At 40.9% G+C, this 14,241-nt stretch overlaps 1 long non-coding RNA gene across 1 annotated transcript in view; it reads right to left on the bottom strand.

The window, feature by feature from the left end:
* Nucleotides 1–13,277, bottom strand: part of LOC148758560 (uncharacterized) — a 95,660-nt gene extending 82,383 nt beyond the window's left edge. Inside the window, exon 1 of the long non-coding RNA XR_016020558.1 lies at nt 13,177–13,277. This is a non-coding gene — a long non-coding RNA (uncharacterized LOC148758560). The remainder of the gene's footprint in view (nt 1–13,176) is intronic.
* Nucleotides 13,278–14,241: the final 964 nt, after the last annotated feature.

The following is a 14,241-nucleotide window of genomic DNA, read 5'->3' as shown; positions in this document are numbered from 1 at the left end:
CAGTCCCCCAATTTTGTCTCAACTGTGGTTACTCTGGTACAGTGCTTCTCTAGGGATGTGTGTGTTCTTTGGTCAAGAAGGAAAAGGAATTGGAGACAAGGAGATGGCGGGGGGTTGCCCTCCCCCCCTCCCTGGTACTGTCTCCATTTCTTTACAGGTCATCCACCCTCTCTGTTGGAAGGAAGGTGGCCAGAACAGCCCTCAGAGGCCATGGAGCTAGTTCAGTGCTTTCCAAATAATATGTGGTGAAGAGCCAGTTTATGTTTTATATTTTCCAATCCACTGTGAACCTAAACTTTTGAAAATAAAAATGAGTTACTAAAAATAATTTTAAGTAAAATGTATATAAATTATGAGCTCATCTTTTTTGCTATCAGATTCAACAATCATAAAATTATTCTAGTGTATTGCTAGAAAAGTTTCTAATCACTTGCTCTCAATTTCTTCCCTTGTTCCCGGACCAGTAGAGGTGTGAGTAGCCCTGCTCTAACTTAAGCCCTTTGCTATTTACTTAAACACTTACAGCCTGGATCTGTTGTTTCTGCAAGATGGGAGAAGAGGCAACATCTCAGTGAGTCAAACATGTCCCACATCTGTATATTCCAGGGACGCATCCCTGATTCTCCCTTAGGTTCTAGAAATATTTCCAAAATTACAATAATGTTACCTCCTGAGGAAGGGATTTGTCTACATTTCTTACTGCTCATCTAGAGCTATCTAACTTTAGAGAAAGCACCTTGGAGAGCAAAGAAATGTAGGAGAAAGGAATAGGCAAACACTGGTAAGTCACTGCCTTTAGCCTTCCTATGTGGAAACAGTGGATAATTTGAAAAGCATCCTGAAAATACATCAAAAGTCTAAGAGGCATTATCATTGGGATCAGGGAGTCATGGTCCAGCCTAGCCCATGCAGTGCTGGCTACCCAATCGGCTGCTGTCTATTCGAAAAACCTGCCACTGGAACGATGAGGGGGGCATTCCCTAAATGGCTATGGAAAGGAAAAGAGGGTGAGCTTGTCTATAGCACTCAGGAGGGTCTGGGAATTAATCAGGAGAAAATGGCCCAGTTGAAATACTTTCTTTACTTCCAGAGAAGGCAAAGAAACCTCAGTGACTGCCATAACAAAGGACCAACTGCCCTTTAGGAACAAAACTGAGTGTGGTCATCCTTTAGTGGGGGAAGCTAGAAAATGAGGTAGGACCTATAGGATGTGGGGGGATAGGATTCCATTTTCTAGAAGCCATTTCTAAAACAGCTTTATTGATGTATAATTGATACCCAATACATTTCATATTTATGATGTACAATTTGACAAGCTTGATATGCATATACACCTGTGAAACAATTACCACCATCACAATAATGAGCGTACCATCACAATCCAAAATTCCTGGTGCCTTTTTGTAATCCCTACCTCCACCTCTTCCTACCCCACCTAACAGGCAACCACTGATATCCTTTCTATCACTACAGATTGGTTTGCATTGTCTAGAATTTTATGTAAGTGGAATCATATAGTACATACTCTTGTTTGTTCTGATTTCTTTTACTCAGCATAATTATTTTGAGATTCAGTCACTTTGTTGTATCTATCAACCATTTACTCTTTTTTACTGCTAAGTAGTCTTCTACCTAGAAGCAATTTTACATCTCAAACCAGGGGACTAAGACACTGAGATAGTAAGGAAAGTTTATGAAGATTTGGGCTTTCCCTTAGAGTGGAGCTTACTGCTCCTATCTTGTGAAATAAAACTTTTTTGCCTCAAAATTAGGAAAGTCACAAAGAAAAATCAGCCATTTAAGATTCTTAAATGATAAAAAGGATTTTCAATATCCAGGGACTCTTGGCTATGCAGGGTAAGGAGAAAGAGACCTGAGAAACCAGGGAGCTCATTCTTGCCCAAGGTAACTCTCAGGCCACCCTGACTCTCCATTTCCTATTGTTTGTTTCTTCCCTGGTAGAAAATGCTCTGAAGAGAATGTCCCCATCACAGTTGTGATTTTGCTTTTGAAATTGCTAAAAAGGAAGTCTACTCTGCAACCACAGTTAGTTTTTCTTTTGTTTGTTCATTAATTCATTCACTCGCCATACACATATTAGATGGCTTCTCTATGCTGGGCACCATTCTGGGGATACAGAGACACACCAAAGACTTATAGGAAGACTTGGTTCCTGCTTGCAGGCTTCATGGCTAGTTAGTTTTACAACAGACTCATTCACAGTAAATAAGAGATCAGAGATGGCCTTCAGGTCAACTTGGTATTTGGGGCCAAGCTGTTACCACCATGGAGAATAGAAGACAGGATTGAATGTGGATGTGGTGGCAGAGGAAATATTATGGCTCATGGACTATCAGGAAGCACAGTGCCCCATTGACAGTGACACAGAAAGTAACTCCATCTCCCCTACGTGGGGCAGCGAAAGATGGAAAGATGCAGGGAATGTGTGAAGCATGTCTTCTGTCTCCCAAACTACCCTTGGACACGCACATGTTGTTTACCCTACTGAAAAGTAGAGGACCCTATTTTTCTAAATATGTGACAGTTGTCTAATAAAAGGTTTCTTTAAAAAAAAGCAGATCAGTGTTTGTTCCCTGTCCTTCTGTCACACAGTGACACTAAAAGGGCACAAATGCAAATAGCAGGAAACAACACTGAATGAGTATGGTGACGATTATAATCAATCAAACAAACAACCTAGTTATTAGAAGTGAGGAAATGTCCAAAGAAATCACACTAAAAAAGTTTAAAACCACTTGTTTGTGTCCTCTTTAAATTTTCTTTAGTGAGTATTTTGCTATTAAATTTTTGAAGAATTACTTTAAAACACACCTGTTCATTGGAAGTCATGGGTTCTCAGTCAAAGGAAATCAAAGCCAACAGTCTGAATTTGCCTGCAATTTGGAGAGAAGCCTTGAGTCACAGAAGGACCAGTGACAAAGGAAGGGTGAGACCCTGCAGAGGGGTTTCCGCCAGCCTGACAGCTCCACCCTGAGAAACAGAGATTGAAGAAGAGGTTCAGATGGAAGTGGGGACTGGAGAGCAGTGTGACGCAGGTATGAATATACAGACAGTCTTTGAAGGGCCAGAACCACTGAGGCCAGGACCTTGCTGGGAGACCATAAAAAAGTAATTTGGGCCTCAGAATTCACCTGTAAAATGAAAAGGCAAAACTGGATGTTCTTTAAGGTCTCTTCTAACTCTAGACGTGTAGGAATCTGAATTGTATGATTCATTTCAACATTTATCCATTAAAGACCTTCAACATATAAACTATTGTAGGTCAACAACCACAAACATCCTCTTTGATTTAGCTCATATAGATCCAAAGCAATTGAACACTTGTTACTAAATGAACAGTTGTGTTTATTTCTTAGAAAAAGGAATTGTGCAAAAGCAGTGCCCGATTAGAGCAAGGGCTGAGAGAGTATGTCTACCTCTTTTACAATGTAACAATCCATTCTGATTAGGGACTTTGGAAAAAGGATTCTCCAGGAGTTATGGAATGGGAAATTGACCCACGCCTCAGCAGGGAGATGCCCAGGCATTGAGAAAAGACCTGCTGCCCTCCTGGGCATCATTATCGGAAGACACATTCCCATCTTCCGCCTAGAACCATCTCCAATCACCACTAAAGATAGAGGTAAGCTGCTGTTTGTTGGTGAGGAATATGAAAACTCACACACAGTTGGGTGGAGCAGGAAGTTGAAGGAAGGTCAGAGAGAAAACAAAGGGGTTTCCGGTGAAACCAATGAATCACTGCCTTCTGGGAAATGATTTCAAAAGTTCCCAGCACCTGTCCAAGTCTGTACTTTGTCTCACTTCTAATGAAACTGTGACAAATGAAGCACAAAGCCACATCTGACAGCCCACAGGCCACGTGCAGGGCAGAGGTCTAAGAGCGAGCCAGGCTGGGCCAGGTACATGTGACAGTTTGCACATCAGCTGTTGGAGTCTCCAGGGCACACCTGTGAGTGGGATGAAGACTCCAGTGCAAGTTCTCCTTTTCTTTAAATGGAGCAAGCTTTATGTTACTGTTTTCTTCAATAGTCATACTTGGATTTTAAGATAAAGTTCTTTTTTTTTCCTTTTTTTCCATTACCCTGTGATTAAGGTCAATGAAAATGAGATGATGTTTTTTAGTGTAAAATACATACTGAATCTAGAAAGGAAACAAAACTGACCATAATTCTGGGTTTACAAAGCAAAATGGGAATTGTCTGTTAGGCCCCACATGGGATGAATTACTTTTCTTAGTTTGTGTTGATCTATCAACAAAAACCAACACTTATTTCCTCACCCATTAACAGGTTGTGATTTATATGTAGTAGGGGGGGAAAAGCACATAGGCATACTCAGGCCACTACTAAATGATATATACAACAAAACTGAGAGAGTAAACCAAGACATAAGAAGACATGGGAGCCAGAACTCAGGGACTCCAACTCAGGAGGGAGGTATAGAGATGAGGATAAAGGAAACACGTAGCAGCCTGGGACAGCAACTAGGCCTGGTAGGGGAAGAGAGACAGAAGCCTCTGGGAGGGCTCTCTATGTTGAGAAAAACATAAAAATAATATTTGCCATAGATCAAGATGTGATTTACTGTTCTGTCAGAGACGTCTTTATAGAAAACCAAGCAATTAGGCAAATTAAAACAAAAATAAATCAAATATTAACTCCAGAGGTAAAGAGTTAGATGAGAAAAAAGAATAATTCTAGTACTCTGCATGACTCAGCTTTAATGATATTTACGTATTCATAGAAATGGGGTTAGGTTACTGAATATTTATTTAATCCACATCGCAACAACACTATTATAACCATATTTAAAGAAAGGGAGAAATGGAAGACTGAGAAAAATTGGGGACATAGATGCGAGAAACTAAACCCTCCTCTTACACAGTAGGAAGTCAATGCATAATATCCAAACCTGAAAAGTAGCCAATACCAATATAAGTATATTATTTAGATAGTTTCAAGATTTAGAAGTAGTTACTTCTGGGGTGAAATCAAGTGTCGGGCAGGGTTGACACAGCTGCAAATATTTCTTAATGTAAAACTACTAGTACTATTTTGACTTTTTCAACTATGTACATACATTACTTTGCTTAAAAAAAAGAAAAACAATGAAAGACTCCCTTCAAGATGGCAGAGTAGGAAAACATTGTGCTTCCATCCTCTCATGACCACTTCAAATTACAACTAAACTACAGACAACCATCATTGAGAACCACCTGAACTCTAGCTGAACAGAAGAACTATAACTGAGGAAATACAGAAGAAGCCACCTCGAGACGGGTAGGAGGGGTGAGACACTGAATCGGCTGATCCCACACCCACATGTGATGGTTAAAAATTGGGTTGGCTATCTTTGCTGCAGAAGTCCCCTCTGAGGAGCAAGGGGTCCCAGCCCCACCCCGGCCTCCCCAGTCCAGGGTACCAGTGCCAGGGAGAGAAGTCCCCATAACTTCTAGCAGTGAAAACCAGCAGAGATTGTGGCTGAGTGAGATGGAGGGTGGCTGCAGTCCCAGGCAATCCTCTTAAAGGGCATGCACACAGACATACTCTCTGATGCACTCAATTGTTCTGAGCGCCAGCACTGGGGAAGCAGCTCAAAAGGAGCCAAGGACATACGGGAGGAACTGAATTGTCTGCCTTCAGGGTAAGGGCTGAATTGTCTGCCTTCAGGGTAAGCCATCTCCCAGACAGACATGCTGGCCAGATGTCATACTGCCTTTGTTAAGCCCTCCCTTCTCCCAATGTGCAGACACAGGCAGGAGCCATATCGGAGTCTCCACCAACCTGGTTAGCACCATTTGCCCTGCCATGGTGATTCCCTGAGACCCCTCCCCACCTAACATGCAGGTCCCAATCCACTTCCAGTGGCTTTTGCATATAAACAACCTGTCTTGGATCATGCTGCAGACTTTCCTAATATACCTCAAAGGTTCACAAAACCCAAACGAGCAGCATCTGGCTTCAGCATGTCCCACACCCTTACCTGAGCAGCCCTAAGCCAGGCACTAGCCATCGCTGGCCTCGGTTTGTGGCTTGGCATCATGAGGTACCACCAAACCCAGCACAGGTAGAAACCATCTGCAGATTGCTTTGCACTCATGCCAGGTGGCCCCAGGCAGAGCACAGGCTGCAGCTGAACTTGACCTGTGGCAGGGTCCCTCCCAGGTGGCCCCAGGGCCGGCATGCCTCATAATGAACTTCAGACCATGCCAGAGCACCACCCAGATACCTCTGAGGACAACACACACGAAGGGCAGGCTGGGCAGGCACGAGATCCCTGCTAAAGCGAATCCTGCTCTATAGGGTCAGACCCTGCACCACAACTCCTCCAATGTAGGCACAGCCAATCCTCACAATGCATCAGGCTGAAGGTCAATCCCTTTCATTAATGTGCCAACAGCAACAAAGGCTCAACTACAACAGCAGGGCACACACAACCCACACAAGGGACACACATGAAGCAGCTGGCTCAGGTGACCAGGAAGATTGCACCACTGGGCCCCACAGCACACCTACTGCATAAGGCCACTCTACTAAGCTGGGAGACATAGCAACCGTATCTAATACATACAAACAAACACAGGGAGGCAGCCAAAATGGGGAGACAAAGAAACATGTCCCCAAATGAAAGAATAGAACAAAGCTCCAGAAAAAGAACTAAACAAAAGGGTCACAAGCAATCTACCAGATACAGAGTTCAAAACACTGGTTATAAGGATGGTCAATGATCTCGGTGAGAACTTCAACAAAGACATAGGAAACAAAAAAAAGTCAGAAATGACAAATACAATAAATAAAATAAAGAATACATTAAAGGGAATCAACAATAGGTTAGATGAAGCAAATGATCAAATTAGTGATTTAGAAGATAAGGTAGCAGAAAACACCCAATCAGAACAGCAAAAAGAAAAAAGAATCCAAACAAGTGAGGACAGTTTAAGGGGCCTCTGGGACAACATCAGGAATACCAACATTTGTATCAGAGGTGTACCAGAAGGAAAAGAGACAGAACAAGGAATTGAAAACCTCTTCAAAGAAATAATGATGGAAAACTTCCCTAACCTGGTAAACAAAATAGACATACAAGCCCAGAAGCACAGATAGCCCTAAACAAGATAAACTGAAAGAGGCCCACACCAAGACACAGCATAATTAAAATGCCAAAGATTAAAGACAAAGAGAGACTCTTAAAACTAGCAAGAGAAAAGCAGTTAGTTACCTACAAGGGAGCTCCTATAACACTGTCAGCTGATCTCTCAATAGAAACATGGTAGGCCAGAAGGGATTGAAACTAAATATTCAAAGTGATGAAAGGCAAGGATCTATACCCAAGATTACTCTACCCAGCAAAGCTATCATGTAGAATTGAAGATAAATGGCTTCCCAAACAAGAAAAAGCTAAAGGAGTTCATCACTATCAAACCAGTATTACAAGAAATGTTAAAGGGGAAGGAGAAGGAGAAGAAGGAGGAGGAGGAGGAGGAGGAGGAGGAGGAGGAGGAGGAGGAGGAGGAGGAGGAGGAGGAGGAGGAGGAGGAGGAGGAGGAGGAGAAGAAGAAGAAAAAGAAGAAGAAGAAGAAGAAGAAGAAGAAGAAGAAGAAGAAGAAGAAGAAGAAGAAGAAGGATAAAAAATATGAATAATAAAAAGGCAATAACTACATATCTATCAACAATTACTTTAAGTGTAAATGGATTAAATGCTCCAATCGAAAGACACAGAGTAGCTGATAAGACTCTTACATATGCTGCCTACAAGAGACTCACTTCAGATCGAAAGACACACAGGCTTAAAGTGAAGTAATAGAAAAAGATATTTCACGAAAATGGAAACGAAAAAAAAAAAAAAAAAAGCTGGGGTAGCAATATTTATACCAGACAAAATAGACTTTAAAACAAAGGGTATAACAAGTTACAAAGAAGAACCCAATAATCCCACATCTGGGTATTCACCCAAAGAAACCCAAAACACTACTTCAAAGGAACATGTGCATCCATATGTTCATTGCAGCATTATTTACAATGGCCAAGACATAGAGGCAACCTGGGTGTCCATCAATGGATGAATGGATAAAGAAGAGGTGGTTCATATATAATTGAATATTACTCAGCCACAAAAAACATGAAAGCTTGCCATCTGCAACAACATGGATGAACCCAGAGGGTATTATGCTGAATGGAGTAAGTCAAAAAGAGAAGAACAAATGCCATATGATTTCACTTATATGTGGAATCTAAAGAACAAAATAAACAAACAAACAAAATAGAAACAAACTCATAGATACAGAGAATATTTTGAAAGTTGCCAGATGTGGGCAGCGTTGAGAGGATATGTAAAAAAGATGAAGGGATTAAGAATCACAAGTTGGCAGTTACAAAATAGTCTTGGGGATGTAAAGCATAGCATAAGGAATATAGTCAATAATATTGTAATAACTATGTATGCTGTCAGATGGGTACTATATTTATGGGGGTGATCGCCTTGCGAGTTATATAAATGTCTAATCACTAAGTTGTACACCTGAAACTAATATAATATTGTATGTCAACTGTAATTGAAAAAATAAATTATTTTTTTAAAAAAACCCGAAGGCTTATTTATTCTTCTTTGAAACAATACAAAAAGAAAAATATGTAATAGGAATTAGTAGTAGTATGAGACCATATTTATAATTATAGCTATTGTGTGTGTAGAAAATAATCTAAAATGACATACATCAAGGTGTTAGAGATAATCTCTAAGTGATTAGAATTACAATTTTTCTACTTTTAAAGTTTACCTTTATTTGTGTTATTCTATCTTAATATATTTAATAACACTTAATAGGGATACTATTGCCATACAAAAAAAATTAAATAAATAAAGCCTTTAAAATAAAACAAGACAGAGAAAGAAGGAACAGAGGAAGAACAGAAGAAGGGGGAAAGTGGATTCGAGCTTGGAAATCAGGTCCAGCCACTTTCTAGGTTTTTTATATTAGGCATATTTTTGTCCTTTTGGGACTTTAGATTCCCCAGTCATAAAGTGGGGATACTGCTACCTGTTCTGTCTTCCTAGAGAGGTTATTGTAAGAGGTTATTACAATAATTGCACAAGCCTGCCCTGATGTAAAGCATGTTATTAAACATATTAGATGTTGTCAGGGCCATGGGAAGTACATGCAAAATGAGGGATTCTTTGTATTTGACACAATCCTCAATGGCATCACTGCCCTTCTTCCCTAGAGATGTCACTCATTCAGAGCCCCCTCAGCCCACCTCAGGGAATTGCTTCTAAAGCTCCTTAATGTAAGAGCTGGCTGGAAGTTGAAATTCAAGGACACCTCCTTTGTGCCTCTCCTTATTTCTTTACTTTCAGGGGAAGCTTTTCAAATGAGATCGATAGCCCCTTGCGTACTCAGAAACCTTCCATTTTCCAGGACACACTGACTTGCTCCTCATTCCTCACCAGATCCACTCCCCTCAACTACAATTGCTGTCCACCATTTCTCTTACTCCCACGCTGACCTTCCCCAGCTAGATGCTGCCACATTGGGATTTTGCACAGGGCCTCAGAGAGGGTCTCAAAGTTGTGTTCCTCCAAAGACCTCTACCAGGATAAGAGACCTCAGTGCTGAGGACATTCCCCTTGGAATAAGGTTGCTTCGAAAGGCCCACGATTCAGGCCCAGAATCCAGGAGAGACTTAAAAGTCTGGTCCAGGAAGTGAGTGTATTTAAAAATTAAGCACTTTTCCATCCAAAGCTTTGGAAGTCAGTCAGTGTCCCTTCAGCCAAGTCATAAAACCTGAACCACCAACCTATGATTTGACTTGATCCTCACTAGTAAAGCCACTTGCCCTGCAGTTGATACAAAACAACAACAACAACAAAACAACAACAACAACTCTCTAAAAAGAATCCTGAATTAGGAGTTGTTTAAGAATTCAATCCCTGGTCTTATCTGTGCCTCTGGCTAGCCATGAGATCTTGGCAAGTCATTTAACCACTTGAATCTGTTTCCTCATCTATAAAATGAAACAATAACCACACTGGTTTCATGCAGAGTAACAATCCTATTCTGTACGTGTACTCACAGCTTCAGCCATCTTTGATTCCTCTGTTGGTCTCTAGGGTTCCTCTTACTCTGTAGTCTAGTCTTGCATTTTCCTTCCCCTACTCTCTTGGTAGCTCTCGGTCCGTTTGCGCCCATCTCTAGGTGTACACAGACTAGGGCTGCCTCTGCCTCCTCAGCTCCCAGACACCAAGGCTCTCCTCTTCCCCCATGGGTTCCTGCCTTAGTCAGCTGTCCTCCAAGGACAAGCAACCTGGCAGTAGGAGCCACTGAACACACGAAGGGACAAGACACTAAGGAACTGCCGTGGATTCTTTGATAGAGTAACAGGACTTTTTTGGTAATCCCAAGGACCCTCTCTTTTCATAGAAAAGATTATAGAGAGCTACTTTGATTTCTAAAACTTAATCCTTAATCTGCTAAAGTTACCAACTTAAAAACCTAGGTCTTCCTTACACTTTTAAATTCAATTTAGAGATATGATTACTCTTTATAAATATAGCAAATGTTAATCACCTTTAAGAGGCCTTTTAATTAATGTTTGATTCCATTTACCAATTTAGTTTATGAAACTCATTCAAACATTTTAAACCATGTTTATATATATTTAAAATATTTAATTTCTACTGTATGTCAATTGTCTAAAAACCTCTTCTTGCTCTAATAAACTTTAAAAAATGATAAGTCTTAGAGACTCTCCAATATTCCAATGCTGATAGCAAATTTAGAATGTCTTTTAATTTAAAATCACAAAACCAAATCAATTTCTTAATTACATATTTTAAATTAGTATCAAAAGGATGATCATTACTCTATAAATATAGCAAATACCAAAAATACTAAATGTGTACAAATTAAGAAAATTATGAGATTGATGATTCTCTTAAATATTTCTACATTTATTTATAAATCTTCACAGGATTAAAAATGCTTACCCAAAGTCCACAGTCATTACGGTTCATACTTGGTGTTATACATTCTATGGGTTTGGACAAATGTATAATGACATTGTAATGTAAACTATGAACTCTGGGTGATTGTGGTGTGTCAGTACAGGCTAACTATAACAAATGTACCATTCTAATGGAGGATGCTGATAATGGGAGAGGCTATTTATGTCTGGGGATGTGGGGGTGGTTTATGGAGATCTCTGTACCTACCCCTCAATTTTTCTGTTCTAAAACTGAACATAAAACTATTTTAAAAAATAAAGTCTTAATTTTTTTTTAATTGCTTACCCTCTAAGGAAACAATGCCATCTTAAATAGTCCTGGGTTTACCCCCCCTGGCAATTTTGGAGATGCCATCTCAGCTGGATTAGGTTTTTAATAACCAGAGAGGCCCCTGTGGCAACACCACAGACACACTGAGACCAATTTCTGAGTTGCCTTGTCTCACAGCCTACCTCCCAAAGATTGAGATGACACCGTACCCGATTTTTTCTCTCCCAGCTTGCCATTTGGTTAGTTTCAAACAATCTATTTGCTACTCAATCCTATTTTGAATTTTCTTCTTAACCTTTTAGCACCACACCTCTTACAGATATTTCAGTGCCACCCCATGGAATTCCTCACAGTTTTGTCCAACTCTGTTTTCACAGTTCCAAGATAAAGCCACTGACAGATGGAAGACAATGTCGTAGATAGAGCATATTAAAATTTCTGAATGGCCTCCGCTATAGCACCCTCCTCTCTATAAAGACCATCCTCCTTTCTCTACAAGCAAAGAAAGAAGGCGCTCTTTCTCCATAGTAGGGCCATCCCAGTCACTTCTCATCTGCCTAATCTCAGGGTTTGCCCTGGAGAGTCTTGAAGGGCGACCAAGGTCCAGGCATCCCAGGGTCAGTCCTAAAAGCCAAAAGGGGCTGATCAGGTTGGGGAGTGATTTTAACCATTTAGCCACTAGGATGGCGGAACCCTGATAATCTACTGAATACTCACCTCAAAAGACAAAAGATTAATCCTCTCTCTCTCTCTCTCTCTCTCTCTCTCTCTCTCTCTCTCTCTCTCTCACACACACACACACACACACACACACACACACACACACACCTCTATACAACTGATCCTCTGTGGCCCTGATCACAGGCTCATAATTATTCTCATCAACTATCATGAGGCCAGGCACCTCCAAACTGAAATCTCTAAGCAGCTTACACAAATTCTATCATATCCTTTAGTTATTGACAATGGAGCTGCATAACCTCTTTCCTTTTTGGTCTTCTTTTACAGCACTCTTACTTTAATACCTGTGCCAAGGCAGATAAGTTGAATGACTAGTTTAAAACAAACCATTTGGGGATGGGGGCCACCATTTAACAAAATAAATGGACAAGTCTCCCTCTTCCGACCAAGAGGGACCAGGGGTGCAGTGAGTTGAGGTGCAGTGAAAGAGCACTGGACATGGAGTCAGAAGACTTGTTCTCTAATCCATGTCTGCTACAAACCATGCATCCTGGGCCCAACCCCTGTGAGCCTTAGTTCCTTCACCTGTGGCATCACTGACATGGACATAGGAGTGACTGACAATGGTGTTTCCAAGATTAAATTTAAAAGCACATAAAATACGTAAAGTCTTTTCTTCAGTTGGCTACCAGGATCTGACATGCTCCTGCCTCACGGGTTGGTCTACCTCAGTCTCAGCTGGTTCCTCATCTTCCCAAACCCTACAGATTTGGTTCAATACTTGGACTTCTGCTTTCCATCTCTACTAACTCACCTGATGATCTTATCCAGTTACATGGCTTTTGATATCACCTGTAGACTGATGGCTCCCATATTCCTATCTCCAGAACTCTCCCCTGAACACCAGATTAGTATTTCCGCCTGCCTACTCATTATCTCAGCTCAAGTGACAAATAGGCATCTCAAACTATATATTCCAACTCTACTCTCCTGTAGTTTTTCTTGTTCGGCAAATGGTAGTTCCATCTTTCCAGATGAGTGGATCCAAAATCTTGCAGTCATCTATGACTCATCTCTTGCACACCTCCCATCCATTCCACCAGCAAATTCTTTGAGTTCTATCTTCAAAAGATATCTTAAATCAGATTAGTTTTCAGTACCTCCACTGCTACCACCCCGATGCAAGCCAATATTACATCTCACCTGGATTCTTTCTATAGTTTCCTAAGTGGTCTTCTTGGTTCTCCCTTTACCCTCTTCCAGCCTCTTCAGTCTGATTTCAACACAGCAGACAGTGATGCTGTTCAAATACAAATTAGATCATGTCATTCCTCTCCACAAAACCAATTTCTACCCATCAATTCAGAGAAATTACTGTTATATATCATTTACTATAAAAAGGGGACCGTAACGTGCCTACTTCATAGGGTTGTAGTGAGGATTAAGAGTCAATATATGTAAAGCACTTAGAGCTAATACTCACTGTTTACTACGTATCAAGTACTGCCATACATAGTTTATATACACTAACTCATTATATGTTAACTCATTAAATCGAATAAGCATTTTGAGGTATGTATTGTTATTATACCTATTTTATAGTTGAGGAAACTACATTACAGAGAGGTTAAATAACCTCCCCCCACCCGCCAACGTCATACGGAGAGTGAGGGGCAGAACTGGGTTCCATTGCAGGCAGTTGGCCTCCAGCCTGTGCTTTCACTACCTAGTCAGTAAGCCTTCTTCTGTGATAGATTCTTTAGGTGGTGAATGGTATCCCATCACATGGAGGGACCATTAACTTACTTACCCACTTCCTCAATAAATCCTCTGAGCATTCCAGAGGTTCTCACTTAAGCTAATAGATTCATTTATTCAAAAATATTATTGAGTGGCAATAGACTAGGCACTAGGGACATAGCAGTGAACACACAAAAAATGGACACACAATTCTGTCGTCACAGAATTTACCTTCTTTTAAAAGTACATTTTGTAATGGAAGTGGCACTAGTGGCCTGACTTGCTTATTGACTAATTGTTCTCTCCTGAGGCGATCAGGCTCAGCTTCATTCATTCGGCACATCTCTTGGGCAAGGCACTTGGCGAACTTCTGTGGGAGGAACCCAGTGATTCAGCTATGGCCCTTGCTCTCTCAGGAGGTTGTACATTAACATGTGCCTGGGTAGCTCTCGGAAGCAGTTCTCATCAAACTTGTTTCTGGGTCTGTCCTGTGCCGTTTTTCATTTGCCTACCTCTCATTAAACATCT

This window comes from Rhinolophus sinicus, chromosome 3, assembly GCF_057876585.1.
Source record: "Rhinolophus sinicus isolate RSI-liver-muscle chromosome 3, RSI-T2T, whole genome shotgun sequence".
Classification (NCBI taxonomy): Eukaryota; Metazoa; Chordata; class Mammalia; order Chiroptera; family Rhinolophidae; genus Rhinolophus; species Rhinolophus sinicus.
The sequence above is the reverse complement of the archived record's forward strand: the minus strand, read 5'-3'. Positions and strand labels throughout refer to the sequence as shown.